We start from the raw sequence: 14,438 nt of genomic DNA on the forward strand, positions 1-14,438 counted from the left end.
TGCTTTTATTTTGGGCACACCATTTATACATGGTATAAGGAAGTATGCAAAATGATATTAGATATTTATAGCTAGACAGAGAGGAGATAAGACCCCTTTTTAGACTAGGGGAGGAACTCAGAACATTTGAAGAGGAAAATTAGAGTCGAGGATGGAGCTTTGACTTTATATCCTCTCTCTCAAGATAAAAATTCTGGTTGAATGTGAATGAAAACTTCAGACAAGTCAAAGAATTCCTCAGTCCATCTAGCTCTGGGAAGTCACAATAGGGAAAAAAAGGAAGTGCCGTATGTTTGGGGGAGAGAATGTGAAAGAGTTGGTTCACTTATCCTTTCATGTGTTGGTGGAATCCTAAATGAGGCATAACCAAGGTTGGGTGTGCCTATCAGAGGGCCATCATGGTGAAGAAGAAGGGGACCCAGAGTAGAGGTTATGGGAGAACAGTCCAGCAAAGTGAGGATGAGAGACATGGCTAAGAGGCCGTGCCATTGATAGCTGGCATGAGAGGAAACCACCATGTCCCCAGGCTGTCCTGGAGCTCCAAAGTGGCAAAGAGAACAGATTATTCCAGCCTGACTTTGGCCATGATTACAGCAGAAACAGAGGCTACTGCTCAAGACTTGGTAAAACCAGCCATACCTCAGGAAGGCCCGTGAGGACAGAGAAGACACATGGACCAAAGTCCTTCCTCTGATGCTGGAATGATATGTAACCCCCGCTGGAACTTAGATTATTCTGGGAAAAAGAGGCGAAAGGAAAAGAAAAGGAAGAGAATCTTAAGAGACTACATTTTAAGATGGAAATGACTCCAGTCTCTAGAATTGGCACAACTAAGTGCTCTGCTATCTGGGGAGATGGGAATTTAATTTTGGCCGTAGACCAAAAAAATTATATCCCTGCACATCTGGACTCTTGTACTGTGAAAATGTATTCTCACTGTACCTACTTAGATTACTCCTCATTTAATTCCAAATTACATGTATTTTATATTATATATGCATTTAATTGTGTGGATAACATACCCTGTCAAAAAAAAAAATTTTGAGGGGATCTCTCTGCGAGGGTCCACTCACCATTCCACTCAGGGAACATATATCCCTGATTGAATGTAAGCTGTGATGTGTGAATAAGCCATTCCCTAGTGCTCAATACCCAAGGGCTTCTCAGAGAGTGAAAATCTCACCAAACTGAATGTGATTCTATGCCCAAAGATACTTAACTTTTAAAATCCTAAATTCCTGTCAGTAATTTCTCATCTGGTGCTCAACTCAAGAGACAACAATCTGTTCCAGCAATGGAGCAAAAACTGTCTCTGTGGCATTTACTGAGAGAGTGTAATGGTCTCCAACATAGAGCCTTCCTAAGGGATGGTCAAAGGTAATTTGCCACACGTGCTTTTCTCTATATGTGCTAACATTTGAACCTAACCTCGAGGTAAGTTAAGACGTCGTTGGAGACTCAAGTTTTTGGCTGCATATCCAGAGAATAGCTCAAGACACCCTGCTTTTAAGAGCTTACAGGGGCTTTATGTTGGTAGGTTATTTTTTCTTTAATAACTTCCCAGATCATGTTAAATTAATATTTACCTTTCTCAAAATGTTGGAATGATCACTCTAAATTAAGTTCAAATGTGGTAGTTTAATATCTTCTTGTAACAAAGTACTAATGTTTGAGGAAAAAGATTGCCTTGTGGATTGAATTTCATATATACTAGGGTCTCTCAAAGATGAACAAACATTTGGAAGCAACTGGAATTCCATGCTGAGTTAAAGCATTCAGCTGGTTAAGCAAGTTTGCCAAGGTCTTCGGCACTGATCCTGAAATGGGGGCCATTGCAAGTGGAGTCCTATATTTAAATCTCAACAGACTTGAGAGTATGCCTGGACATTTTCCCTTCTTCTTATGGCCAAAAATTCACAAAGGAAATTCAGCATTGAACTTTCTTTTGGTGGGGGGTTGTTTAAAACTGAAGTTTTATTTTTTTAAAAAAGTAAATATATGTGCATGGTTTTAGAAGTACAATAATACTATTGTATTATTATCTATTGTAATACTATCTATCTGCATCATGCGTGGGCTCTCTCTCTCTTTTTTAGGGCCGAAGCTTTGGCATATGGAAGTTCCCAGGCTAGGGGTAGAATCGGAGCTGAAACTGCAGGCCCTACGCCACAGACGCAGCCACACCAGATGTGAGCCACATCTGCAGCCTCATTTATGACCTATGTCACAGCTTGCAGCAACACTGGATCTTAAGCCACTGAGCGAAGCCGGGGATTGAACCCACATCCTCATAGATAATTATTGGGTTCTTAATCTCCTGAGCCACAGTGGGAACTCCTCCATATCTTTTAATTCTCTTTTCTAAGAAGTAAAAACTTTGAAACACCTTAAAAAATAAAGAACCTAGCAATTTTCTCATATTTATTTCTATATTTCTGAGTACTTTACTGCTATTACATTTTTCAGCTTCAGATCTTATCTATAGACTTCCTACTATGAAAATGAGGGTTTAGCTTTCCTACCACTTATTCACCCCAATACACAAATTGGGACCTAGAGAGAGACACAGGTGTGGACAGGTCACCAGATAGGAGCTGTGGCCCATAGCCCAAGGAATGTAGCTGCTGCCAAAATGCCATAGCCTGGAGGTGAAGGTGGGGATGAGGGTGGAGTTGGTATTTCAACTTCTCCTGCCCTCTGATTTCTTTCAGTAGGCAGTTAAAGCAGTGGGAGACACCTCACTGGATGACCTCAACTAGAAGCCACAGGACAAATAATATCAAGGGGGATGATGGCATTCCAGAATTGTGCAGGTCAGATGATGGCACTTGGCTGTCCAAGGAAAAAGGGCATTTAGCCATCAAGGACCCAAGCCTGGGTCATTCAGTCTACAGAAGTCACCTGCCTAAAGCTAAGACAGAGAGAGCAAAGAAAAGCCAGCACATATGATTTTTTTGTTTTCCCTGAAGTTAATAATTGCTTCATTTTTTGTTGTTTATTTGTAGTTTTCTATTGCACTATTGAAACAAAAAAATTATATTTTTTTGCCTTGATTCCAATAAAACTAAGAACTTTCATCCAGAGACAATCCAAAATAACAATGTCTGTCTGGTTCTGGTTCCCAAAATAATAAAAACTTAAATATTTCTTGTAAACCTGGACTCTCTAACAAAAACAATTTTATCCCTGATTTTTTATTATGTAGATATCTAAAGATAAGTCATGACCTTCTTGAGGAGATAATAATGTGAGAACATTATTTTTTCATCATGAACAGATTAACGTATACTTGAAAGTTTGATAACTTAGTGGGGTTTTTCTTTTTCCCCTTTAAATACTTGTGTTTTTAATTTTGTGACTGACTTCCCTATAGTCTTTTCAGGTAACATTTTCTTTCCTTTCTAAATGATCCTGTCTCCGAGTCTTCTTTTGACATGGTCTATCAGCAGTTCATCCAGAGACTTGCCAACAGCAATGAAAGTTCCTCCTCAATGTTTGAGCACATTGGGTATTCAATCCACTTCTACTCTTGGAATCTGTCTGGTTCAACCTCTCCAGAAAGTAAACAGGAGTCTTTTGTTTGGGTGGGGAAGACGTGATTTTTGGTTGCACAGGAAAGAGGGAAAGGATAGTTGAGAGGGGATCAGGTGTTCTAAATATTTCTTATATAGACTTATGTGATGATCACGCTTTCTGCCCTACCTCTCTGCTAGCCTGGTGTCGACATTTCCTGGTGTCTTCAATTTCTACACTACCAGGGAAGCTTATCATGGACTCCCTCACTGCCTTTTTTTTTTTTTTTTTTTTGGTCACATCCTTGGCATATGGAAATTCCCAGGTTAGGGGTCGAATTGGAGCTATAGCTGCTGGCTATGCCACAGCCACAGTAATGCAGGATCCAAGCCGTGTCTGCAACCTACACCACAGCTCAAGGCTACGCCAGATCCTTAACCGACTGAGTGACACCAGGGATTGAACCCGCAACCTCATAGATACTAGTTGGGTTCGTTAACCACTGAGCCAAGAAGGGAATGCCCCTTAACTGCCCTCTTGAAAGTTCAGATTTCATAGATCAGTTACTACTTATCCATTGGTATTCTAGTTTCCAACATTTGTGTGCATCTCTTTTTGTCTGCTTTCATTTTCTCTCTCCTTTTCTTTGTTCCTCAGGGCCTTTTCTGTTTTTTTACTTTCATTTGGTGAGATTTTGGCAGGGAGTGGAATAAAACACAATGAGTTCTCTTTAATCAGATGTCAGAACTGCTTCTTTGCAGTACAAAAATACTAAATTCTAGGACTCAGCAGTCTTCCACACACAAATATTTCTCGTTTGAGTCAATTTGTTTATAATAGTTTCCAAACACTTCTTGTATATACCATACATCCTTCTGGTTCCATTCTAATTGTGGCCACTGCTGTGGTAACTCGTTCTCTGCAGGTTTAGATGACCGGCATGCCATTTTATTCTGATTGTGCCTTATCTCAGCCTCTGGTCCTTGCTTCTTGGATATTGACAGGGGAGTCTCACAGAATCTCTAGAGATTCATGTGTGGGAAAACAGGAAGTCCAGGAGAGTTAATATCCATGGGATCATCCTTGACCCATGGGAGATGAGAGTCAATGAACACATGCTTCCTTCTTCTATACTTGGCACATGGTTCTGAGATGCCTTTCAGGAGATCTCATGCCTCTTGTTCCTCAATCCTGCTCATTAGGATCACTTCCCAAATAGCTCCCAACACACAGATCTTGTTTTGGGTTCAACTCTCAGGGGAACCTGGGATAAGATAGTTGGTATCAGAAAGGACACCAGAAAATAGGCCATCATGGGATTTTAGAGCTGAGTCACTCCCTCTCAGATGGCAGTAAGAGCCCCATTGCTGGTAGTAGGTGGAGGGTGATTATGCCTGGCATGTAATTGCATCACAGATACAAAGACTCACTCATGGTGGACTGTGATGAGGTGTCCATGGAGAGGAAGGGACTAAATTATTTAGTGGTTATGCACTTAATGATGCAGGGGCAGTGCTGATTATATGGGGCTTTTACGGATTGCTTTGGAGGCCTTGAGAAAAGCATAAGATACATCTGGGTCAGCCAACTGTCAACTCAAGGCAGAAGGCCTCCATGGCACAATTTGGGGAGACTTGCATCTCCCATAGTGCTGGGGCATACTCTGCTAAATATTAGGACCAGGATTTAATCATTAGAGAGCCAGAATTACAAAGGAGACTGAATATGTGACTTTGGCAAATCTCCTGTGTCAAGGTCAGGATCCCAGTAGAAACAAGTGTGACTCTGAGACATAGGATAGGGAAATTAGGGCGAACAAGCCTGAGAATCCTAAATCTTCAAACCATTTTAAACTACTGGATTAGCAAAAAAACATCCTTATTCTCCTTGCTAAAGAAAAGAGCCTTCACTTGTTTGGAGACAATATGTTTAGCTTACCTCAGGCAGGTGCCTCCATTCTCACCAGTATCTACCTCTTCAGTCCAGTAATGAGGGTCAGGTACCAGCACAGCCCAAACAGAGAAGGACAGTCTTTGCTTCAGGAGAAAGCAGCTTATGCACTGGAGGAATTGCTGGGCCTGATTCATATGTCTGAGCAGGAACGAGGGGAACATGTTAGGGAGTAACTCTTGAGGGAATTGGACCATGGAAGGCAGAATATGAGTCTGAATAAGTGAAAGTTTATTGAGTGGAGTTTCAGTGTTGTGTGAAGGACACATAAAGTTATCTAAATCATCTGTTCGGAGTTTCTGTTGTGGCTCAGTGGTAACGAACCCAACTAGTATCCATGAGGATATGAATTCAACCCCTGGCCTCGCTCGGTGTGTTAAGGATCTGTTGTTTCTGTGGCTGTGGTGTAGGAAGGCAGCTGCAGCTCTGATTCGGCCCCTAGCCTGGGAACTTCCATATGCCATGGGTGCAGCCCTACAAAGCAAAAAAATAAATAAATAAAATAAATAAATAAATAAATAAAATCTGTTCAATGCTCCTTGATTCAGAGTTGACCACAATGAGGTGAAGATACTGAGCTGCTTTGACATAATGGGTCAGAGGTCAGGGAAAACCATGAAAACCTACCACCTGATAATGTTGTTGAGGATCCTGAGAAGAGTCCCTTTATTAAGACAAGTGGTGACAGGGGAACTGTCTTTGAGAAACTCAATTGTGGTCATCCTCTGTAGGCTATATTACCTTTACATCTTTTTTTTTTTTTTTTTGTCTTTTTAGGCCTGCACCCACGGCATATGGAGGTTCCCAGGCTAGGGGTCTAATCAGAGCTGTAGCCACCAGCCTACACTAGAGCCATAGCAACTCGGGATCCAAGCCATGTCTGCGACCTATACCACAGCTCATGGCAACGCTGGATCCTTAACCCACTGAGGGAGGCCAGGGATCGAACCCACAACCTCATGGTTCCTAGTCAGATTTGTTAACCACTGAGCCATGACAGGAACTCCTACATCTTTTTTTTTTTTTTTTGGCTTTTTAGGGCCACACCTGCGGCATGTGGAGGTTCCCACTCTAGGGGTCGAATCGAAGCTACAGTTGCCGGCCTGCACCACAGCCACAGCAACACAGGATCCAAGTCACGTCTGTGACCTACACCACAGCTCACGGCAACGCTGGATCCTTAACCCACTGAGCAAGGCCAGGGATGGAACCCACAGCCTCATAGTTCCTAGTCGGATACATTTCCACTGTGCACTAAGGGAACTCCAACATCTTTTAATATCAGTGAGAATAATGGCATTCCAGACTGGTAGAGGTCAGATGGTGATACTTGATGGTCCAAGGAAAAAGGGCACCTAAGTATCAAAGGAAAACAAGACCAGAGTGGCAGTTGGGGTGCTCTGACCTGCAGGTATCTCTGGTGAGGGCTTAATAGAACTTGATGTTCTTAGAGATAAGATAGTACTCATCTTGCCAATATAAAAAAAGAGTTGAGTTCCTGTTGTGGCTTAGTGGGTTAAGAACCTGACATAGTCTCTATGAGGATGTGGGTTTGATCCCTGGCCTCGCATAGTGGGTTAAGGGTCTGGCATTGCTGCAAGCTATGACATAGGTCACAGATGTGGCTCAGATCTGGCATTGCTATGGCTGTGGCAGAGCCTTGCTGCTGCAGATCCGATTTGACCCCTAGCCTGGGAACTTCCATGTGATGCAAGTGAAGCCATTAAAAAAAAGAAAGAAAGAAAAGAAAAAAAAAAAGAAATGAGAACTGTTATGTAGAAGGCTAATTTTAGTCACTGCAAAAGAAAAATATGGCACCCAGTTTCCAGATATAAGTCAATTCACAGATCCATATTCTTTTCTTTGAAAGAGAGGCCAGGTCCTTTTAAGGAAGGATCTTATAACATTATACAAGGTATAGGTAAATATTTTCCCCTCTCTTTCCCTGGAGGGCCTTGTAGACATTTTCCTGGGTAATTCTATACTGGGAAAAAGTGGTATACTCAGATTCAAAGACTGTTAGATATAAGTTCCAGGTTAACAATGATCCAGGGAAACCAAACACTGTCAGAGATCTCTGGATAGAGTGGGTGCCTTTGGAGGTCATGTGTCAAGTGGAGCTCTGTACCAAGTCTATCTCACAGTGGATCTAATGGATCTGTGAACCTGTCTTCTTGTTATTGCTCAGTCCCTGAGGGTAGATATACCTAGCATTGCAAAAATCCTCACACTGTTTCCCTAACCAGTAGGGTAAGGGCCATTAGAGTAGGAAAGGTCAAGTGAAAGCTTCTGAAACTTCTCCTCCCCACTATTCTGCCCCCTCATCAAGATAATAAGTCAGCAGCATACTGCATGCCAGGAGGGATTGCAGAGATTGGCATTAACCTGAAAGACTTGAGACATAGGTGTTGTGGTTACTGTCATTTTCCCTTTCATTTTGCTGCAAAATCTGGATGGCCTCTCAAAGACTTAACCAGGTATTACTCTCAATTGTACGTACTGGCCTTCATGTAGTATCTTTATCAGTTCAGGTCAACACAGCCTCTTACACTTGATAAGTAGCTGTTGAATTCGTATATCCTCATCGCCCCTAAAAAGGGGGGATCAAAGGTAGTTCACCCACATGTGAGAAGGACAGCAGTGAACATTCATGCTCCTGCCCTGGTACTGAGTAAATGCTCCCACTTTCTACCACAGGGCAATCATCAGATCGTCACAAGGCATCCTGCTAAATGGATCTGGTGAGCAGGAAGTAGAAAGTACCACGTATACTCTAGTAGAATCTCCATACCAGAGAAAGAGAGAGAACTACTGTGAAGTTTTTAGGGATCCAGTGATCTAGAGTGTGCCAGGATTTCCCCGTAAGATAAAAAACGAGAGGTCTTGCCTCATTCTCCTACCACTAAGAATGAGACACTGGACTTGTCTCCCTAGCAGCTCTGCGTTTTGGTGACAGGAGATGAGAATGTTCTTCAAAGTTACCTCAGAGGCCCTCTGGCTTTCAAAGCAGGCTTTGAATTGGCAGTGGGTCAGTGTGAGTCTATCATTTTCTTTTTTCAAAGCTTCCAATTCTGCTATCGAGGCCTATCTACAGTTTGTCTAGTCACATTTGCTCCCGTGCTTTTCAAGCCCCACGGCTGTTGCATATCCTTTGCCTCACCTTCCATCTCCATGTAATACCAGTTAAATTCAGGGGAAAGCCTTAGCACATGTGATGCCATTGCATGCCAGGAATTTCTACTCTATTTACCACTGGTAATTTGAACCCTATTGCTTTCAGATTATCGAGTACTCCATCACCACAATGTCATCCTAAGGGTCTGCTTTTCTAGGGCCATTTTTGGTACCAGCTGTCTCTGTGATGGGCAGAATTCTAAGATGATCCCCAGTGACCCTAGTCTTTGTAAAATCACATCCACTTTGGGGTGGGGAATGGAATCTGTAAATATGGTACATTATATGGCCAAAGGGATTTTGCAGATGTAGCTTCCAAATCAGCTGACCTTAAGATAAGAGCATTGTCCATGGAGGCCTGACCTGATCACATGAGCCATTTAAATCTGGGTTTAGAGATCAGAAACAGAGGTTGGAGAGATGCGAAGCATAAGAATGAAGGTACTCTCTAGTTGCTGAGAATAGTCCCCCCCCACCCCCCTACAGCCAGCAAAGAAATGGGAACCTCAGTCCTGCACCTGTGAGGAACAAATTCTTCGGCAATCAGGTAAGCCTGGAAGAAGACTCCAAGCTCCTGATGAGAACACAGCTTGGGCTACACCTTGATTTCAATCTTGTGAGAACCTGAGTAATAAACCCAGCCACACCACAGAAAACTTCAGACCTGCAGAACCGTAACCTGACATTGTTTTTAAGCTGCTGCATTTGTGGCAATTTGTTACACAGCGATGAAAAATGAATGCAGTGTTGCTTAGAAAGCAGAGCCTGAGGTTTCTCTGCTACTACTTTATCAGGGAGGGCAATTTCCAGTGAACAGCAAGAAGGGGGAAGGGGAGTGAGGCAGGGAAGGAGGGAAATGCAATGTGAGAGTGTTTATTAAGAGTGACTGATTCCAGGATGAGAAAGGAGGAATTACTTGTTGCCTCCTGTCTCCCTTTGGGTGAAGGTTTTCCCCACTGGTTCTTAATCTCCCTGTACTTCCTAATTGTGTATATATGTGCAGGCAGTGAATGTATCACACCTCAGCATCAACAGGAAAGCCACAGGTCAGGAAGTGAGAGATAGGTGAAGTGGGGTGCTGTTGTTTTGCCCAAGTGCAGTTGGTTGAATTTATACAAAGTTGGCTGCCATGATATTGGCTGAGCGGGAACAAGAGGCCAAAGGCCGAAGAGAAAGGTAAGGCTGAGAGGATTTGAAGGGGGATACAAGAGGTGAGTAATATGATAGGAATGGTCTCTTGGTGGAGAAAGCTGAAGAAGAGGTTAAAAAGTTAAATATTTTATTTTGACCCCATACTTTCTTTGACAGAGATCACCAACAGCAGTTGCAAAATCTATCATAATATTTGTTGTAAACAGGATATCTAATCATGCTGGAGCATCTCTGTAAAGAATGTTCTAGGCCTTTCTGGGGGAACTTTGATGTCCCAAAGCAAACTAGTCACTGTCAACTCTTTTCTGAACATGACAGTTTTCTTTAGGAATTTTAATTTTTTGCCAAACATGGTTTCTTTCTCTCTTTCTTTTTCTTTTTTTTTTTTTTTTTGGTCTTTTTAGGGCCACATCCATAGCACATGGACTTTCCCAGGCTTGGGGTCAAATCCAAATGACAGCTGCACGCCTATACCACAGCCACAGCAATGCCAGATCCAGCTGCCTCTGTGACCTACAGCTCACGGCAACACTGGATCCTGAACCCACTGAGCGAGGCCAGGGATTGAACCTGCATCCTTGTGGGTACTAGTCGGGTTCGTTACTGCTGAGCTGCAACAGGAACTCCGAACATGGTTTCCAATTTAATACAGTTTGATTTGGAGAGTGTCTGAAGAGATAGACACAACCCTTTGATCTGTAAAGCATTCTCCAAAAGTAAACATAGATTTGTAATATCAACTCTTCTGAAGTTCAAATTACACTGACTTTTGCACACTTGCTTTGAAGACTTTCCAGTTTGCTCTTTAGTCTCTGGGCCCAGGGAAGAGATAAACTTTCTTCTGGTGATTATTATTTTTATTATTAATCACAGAAAAAACTTTTCTCAGAAGACTCTCAGCAGGTTTCCTCTCATGTCTCCTTGGCTAGAATAGCATCAACTTTTTCAGCTGTGAGAGAGATTTGGAAAGGCGTTTTCACAGCCTATAATGGAAGGTAGGTTCTGACAGTGTTGCAGAAGGAAAAAGGAATGACTGTTGGAAAGGCAACCCAGCAATTACACTCCCTGTTTTCCGAACTTCCATCAGCCCTGTCTCCTTGAGACTCACTAGATAACTCGACTAACACTGAAGATAGTGAATCTTCTCAGCCATATATTGAGTGCAGACCAGTTTCAGGATAGGCAATTTCTGCCAATGGTTCGTCTCGTCCATTATGTATTGATATTTAGTAGGGTTGCTTTCAGAGGGTGGCCTTACTTTTAAGTTGAAGGGGTGCATTTGTCTTCGCTAGTCATTGATGAAGACAGTGGTCACAACTTTCAAACAGTCTGAGTTTGGATCGCTACTGGGTTTCCAGTTTGAATCCATGTGGCTACTTTACAATTTGTTACTTGTTTGATTCCATGTGAGCTTGCAACTACTTGGAAAGAAATAGATCACAAAAATTTGTCCATCTTCCCTGGGTAAATTGTGCATAAAGGAATATGGGTTACTTTTTCAGAAAAGAGAAATTTATTTTTTTAAGCCCAATCTTAATTCTTAATTCCAATCTTAATTCTTTTTTTTTTTTTCTTTTCCTTTTTTAGCCACACTCATGGGATATGGAAGTTCCTGGGCTGGGAATCAGTCCTGTACCACCAGGGGAGATAACGCCAGATTCTTAACCCACTGCACCACAGTGGGAACTCAATTCTTTTGAATAGAAATCTTCCTAATATATATTCCAGAGCCTACTGTACATAATTTAAACTCATCTCTGAAATATGGGGCATGTGCATAATTGCCTTTTGTCTTCCATTTATTACGGGAGGTTTTCTAGAATATTAAAGTGAGGCAGATCCATTATGTTCTGTCACTTCTTACCCACGTGATTGCAACTATGATTTTTTTTTCCAATTTACCTCTTTGTATCTGCATTGACTTCAGGAAAAGGATCACTGAGTTTAAATGATTCTTGTCTAAGAATGAAAGCAAGAGCCATTTTCAGCTATGTGGATGCACCTAGAGAATATTATGCTTAGTGAAATGTCAGACCAAAAAAGGCAAATGCTATACGTCACTTATATGTGGAATCTGAAAAAATAATACAAATGAGTGTAGATGCAAAGCAGAAACAGAACTACAGTTACTGAAAACAAACTTGTGGTTACCGAAGGGGAGAGGGAAAAGGGGAGGGGCAAATTAGATCAACAGATACAAACTACTCTGTATAAAATAAGTAAGCAAGCAAGGACATACTGTATAGCACAGGGAATTATAGCACTGCTATACAGTATACATACTGTATAGCACAGGGAATTACAAGCCATTATCTTGTGATAACCTATAATAGCGTACAATCTGTAAAATTACTGAATCACAATGTTGTACACCTGAAACTAATATAACACTGGAAATCAACTAGACTTCAATAAAAATAAATAAATACAAGTAAGCAGTATTTGACTTGTAGATTCTTTTAAGTTTGCCATCCACTTGTGGCTGGGACAGCTGTCAAGTGAGATAGGCCTGCATTTAACTTCCCTGTTACCCAGGAGAGATCTCCTTGGGAAGACCCAAGGGTGAGGGAAACCTGTGAGAACCTCAGTCAACGCCCTGTATTTCTTTCTTTCTTTTTATTTTTTTTAAAGGGCTGCACCCTCGGCATATGGAGGTTCCCAGGAGAGGGGTTCAATCGGAGCTGTAGCTGCTGGCCTACGCCACAGACACAGCAACGTGAGATGGGAGCCGGGTCTGTGACCTACACCACAGCTCATGGCAATACCAGATCCTTAACCCACTGAGCGAGGCCAGGGATTGAGCCTGCGTCCTCATGGGTGCTAGTCAGATTAGTTTCCGCTGAGCCACGACGGAAACTCCAACGTCCTGTATTTCTAACACTATCCCCTCATTTAATGGAGGCCTGGGAGAATGATGTCACATAGGGGCTGAGCACAGGCAAGAATTAGATCTTGAGTGTTTTCCTTCATGTATGCAGAGATGGACCTCTTTGGGCAGCTTGTCCTGTTTCTCCCACACCAAGTGGAAGCTCCACAGGAGGGAGCCAGGACCTTGTGTTATTAGCTACCATATTCCCTTATATCTATATGGTGTTCAATAAAAATTGAATTATTGAATACTACATTTTCTTCAGTTTCCTTTTGGTAGATTCTTACTGTCATTATATTCCTCTAAATTGGGTTTTATGGTGATGGGGAAAGATTGTGTACTAAACAGAGGACTATGAAAATGAAAGCCTTTAGCGTTCCCAATGTGGTGCAGTGGGTTAAGAATCCGACTGCAGCAGCTGGGGTCACTGTGGAGGCCCTGGGTTCAATCCCCTGCCTGGTGCAGTGGGTTAAAGGATCTGTTGTTGTGGTAGCTGTGGCTCGGATTCCATCACTGGCCTGGGAACTTCCATATGCCGTGGGTGTGGCCATACAATTTTTTGAAAAAATTAAAAAAAAAAAAAGAAAAAGAAAGCCTTTGAAAAGGAACCTCTTCACATATTATTACAGAATGCAGGGGGCAACGTTGGGAGTGCAGCTCTGAACCTGGGGAGAAAATTCAGGGAACTGTACTAGGAAGGAGAAGAGGCCAAAAAAGGAGAATGGTACTGAGGGAGGATGTCTCGGAGGAAGAAGGGCATTGAAGTGTTTTTGGAGAGCAACCTCAATAAGAATAAGAAAACACTTTCTTGTTGGGGGTAGGGTACAGTGAGAACATTCTCCCTATTGCTTATTTTTCCTTGCGGAGGATCTCCAGCTAGATTTATAGTCCTGCTCTGTCCCCACCCCCAAGAGGAAAAACTAAGTGGGTGCTCTACAGCCCCTTCCCTTCTCTTTTAAAGACCTTCCCACCTATTCTACTCTCTGTCTTGAGGGGTTTCCCTTTGAGGAAAGGCTTGAGGTGGTCCAGCTGTGCTTATCTATGTCAGAGGTTAAGCTGTACATGCCTGCTGTGGCTGTTCATCACAGCCATGTCCAATGATCCCCACTTGCATCAGCGATCAGACTGGCGTTCTGACCCCCCCCCCCCATCTGACCTCTGTGTCTATATCTCAGTTCCAAATGTGGAAGAGGAAAGTAAGCTGATAGGGACTGACACTTCAAACTTCTCGGTTTATGTTTTGGCTGCTGGTATTGGTTTTTTGTTGTTGTTGTTTTGTTTTGGGGTTGTGACTGTGGCATGAGGAAGTTCCTGGACCAGAGATCAAACCCGCATCATGCAGTGACCTGAGTTGCTGCAGTGACAACACTGGATCCTTAACCCACTGCACTACAAGGGAACTTGATTTTGTTTGTTTGTGTTCATGGCATGAGGAAGTTCCAAGGCCAGGGATCAAACCAGAGTCACAGCAGTGACAACGCGGATCCTTAACCTGTTGAGCTACCAGGGTACTCCCTGGTATTGATTTTTTTGAGAAGCTGGAATTTTCTTGCTTTCAAAAGGAGAATTACAGAGTAATAGGATTAAGATGGCAGAGTAGAAAGACTGGAGCTCACCTTCTCTCATAAAAGCAATAAAATTACAACCAACTCCTGAACAACCTTCAGCCAAATAGACTGCAAACTATCAAAAAAGTTATCTACTCCAGAAGACATCAAGATGACGTGGCCATTTTTTGAAAATCTGACTCCACCCATCAGCGCTGAGAAGGCCCAGGCCA

This window comes from Phacochoerus africanus, chromosome 2, assembly GCF_016906955.1.
Source record: "Phacochoerus africanus isolate WHEZ1 chromosome 2, ROS_Pafr_v1, whole genome shotgun sequence".
NCBI lineage: Eukaryota > Metazoa > Chordata > Mammalia > Artiodactyla > Suidae > Phacochoerus > Phacochoerus africanus.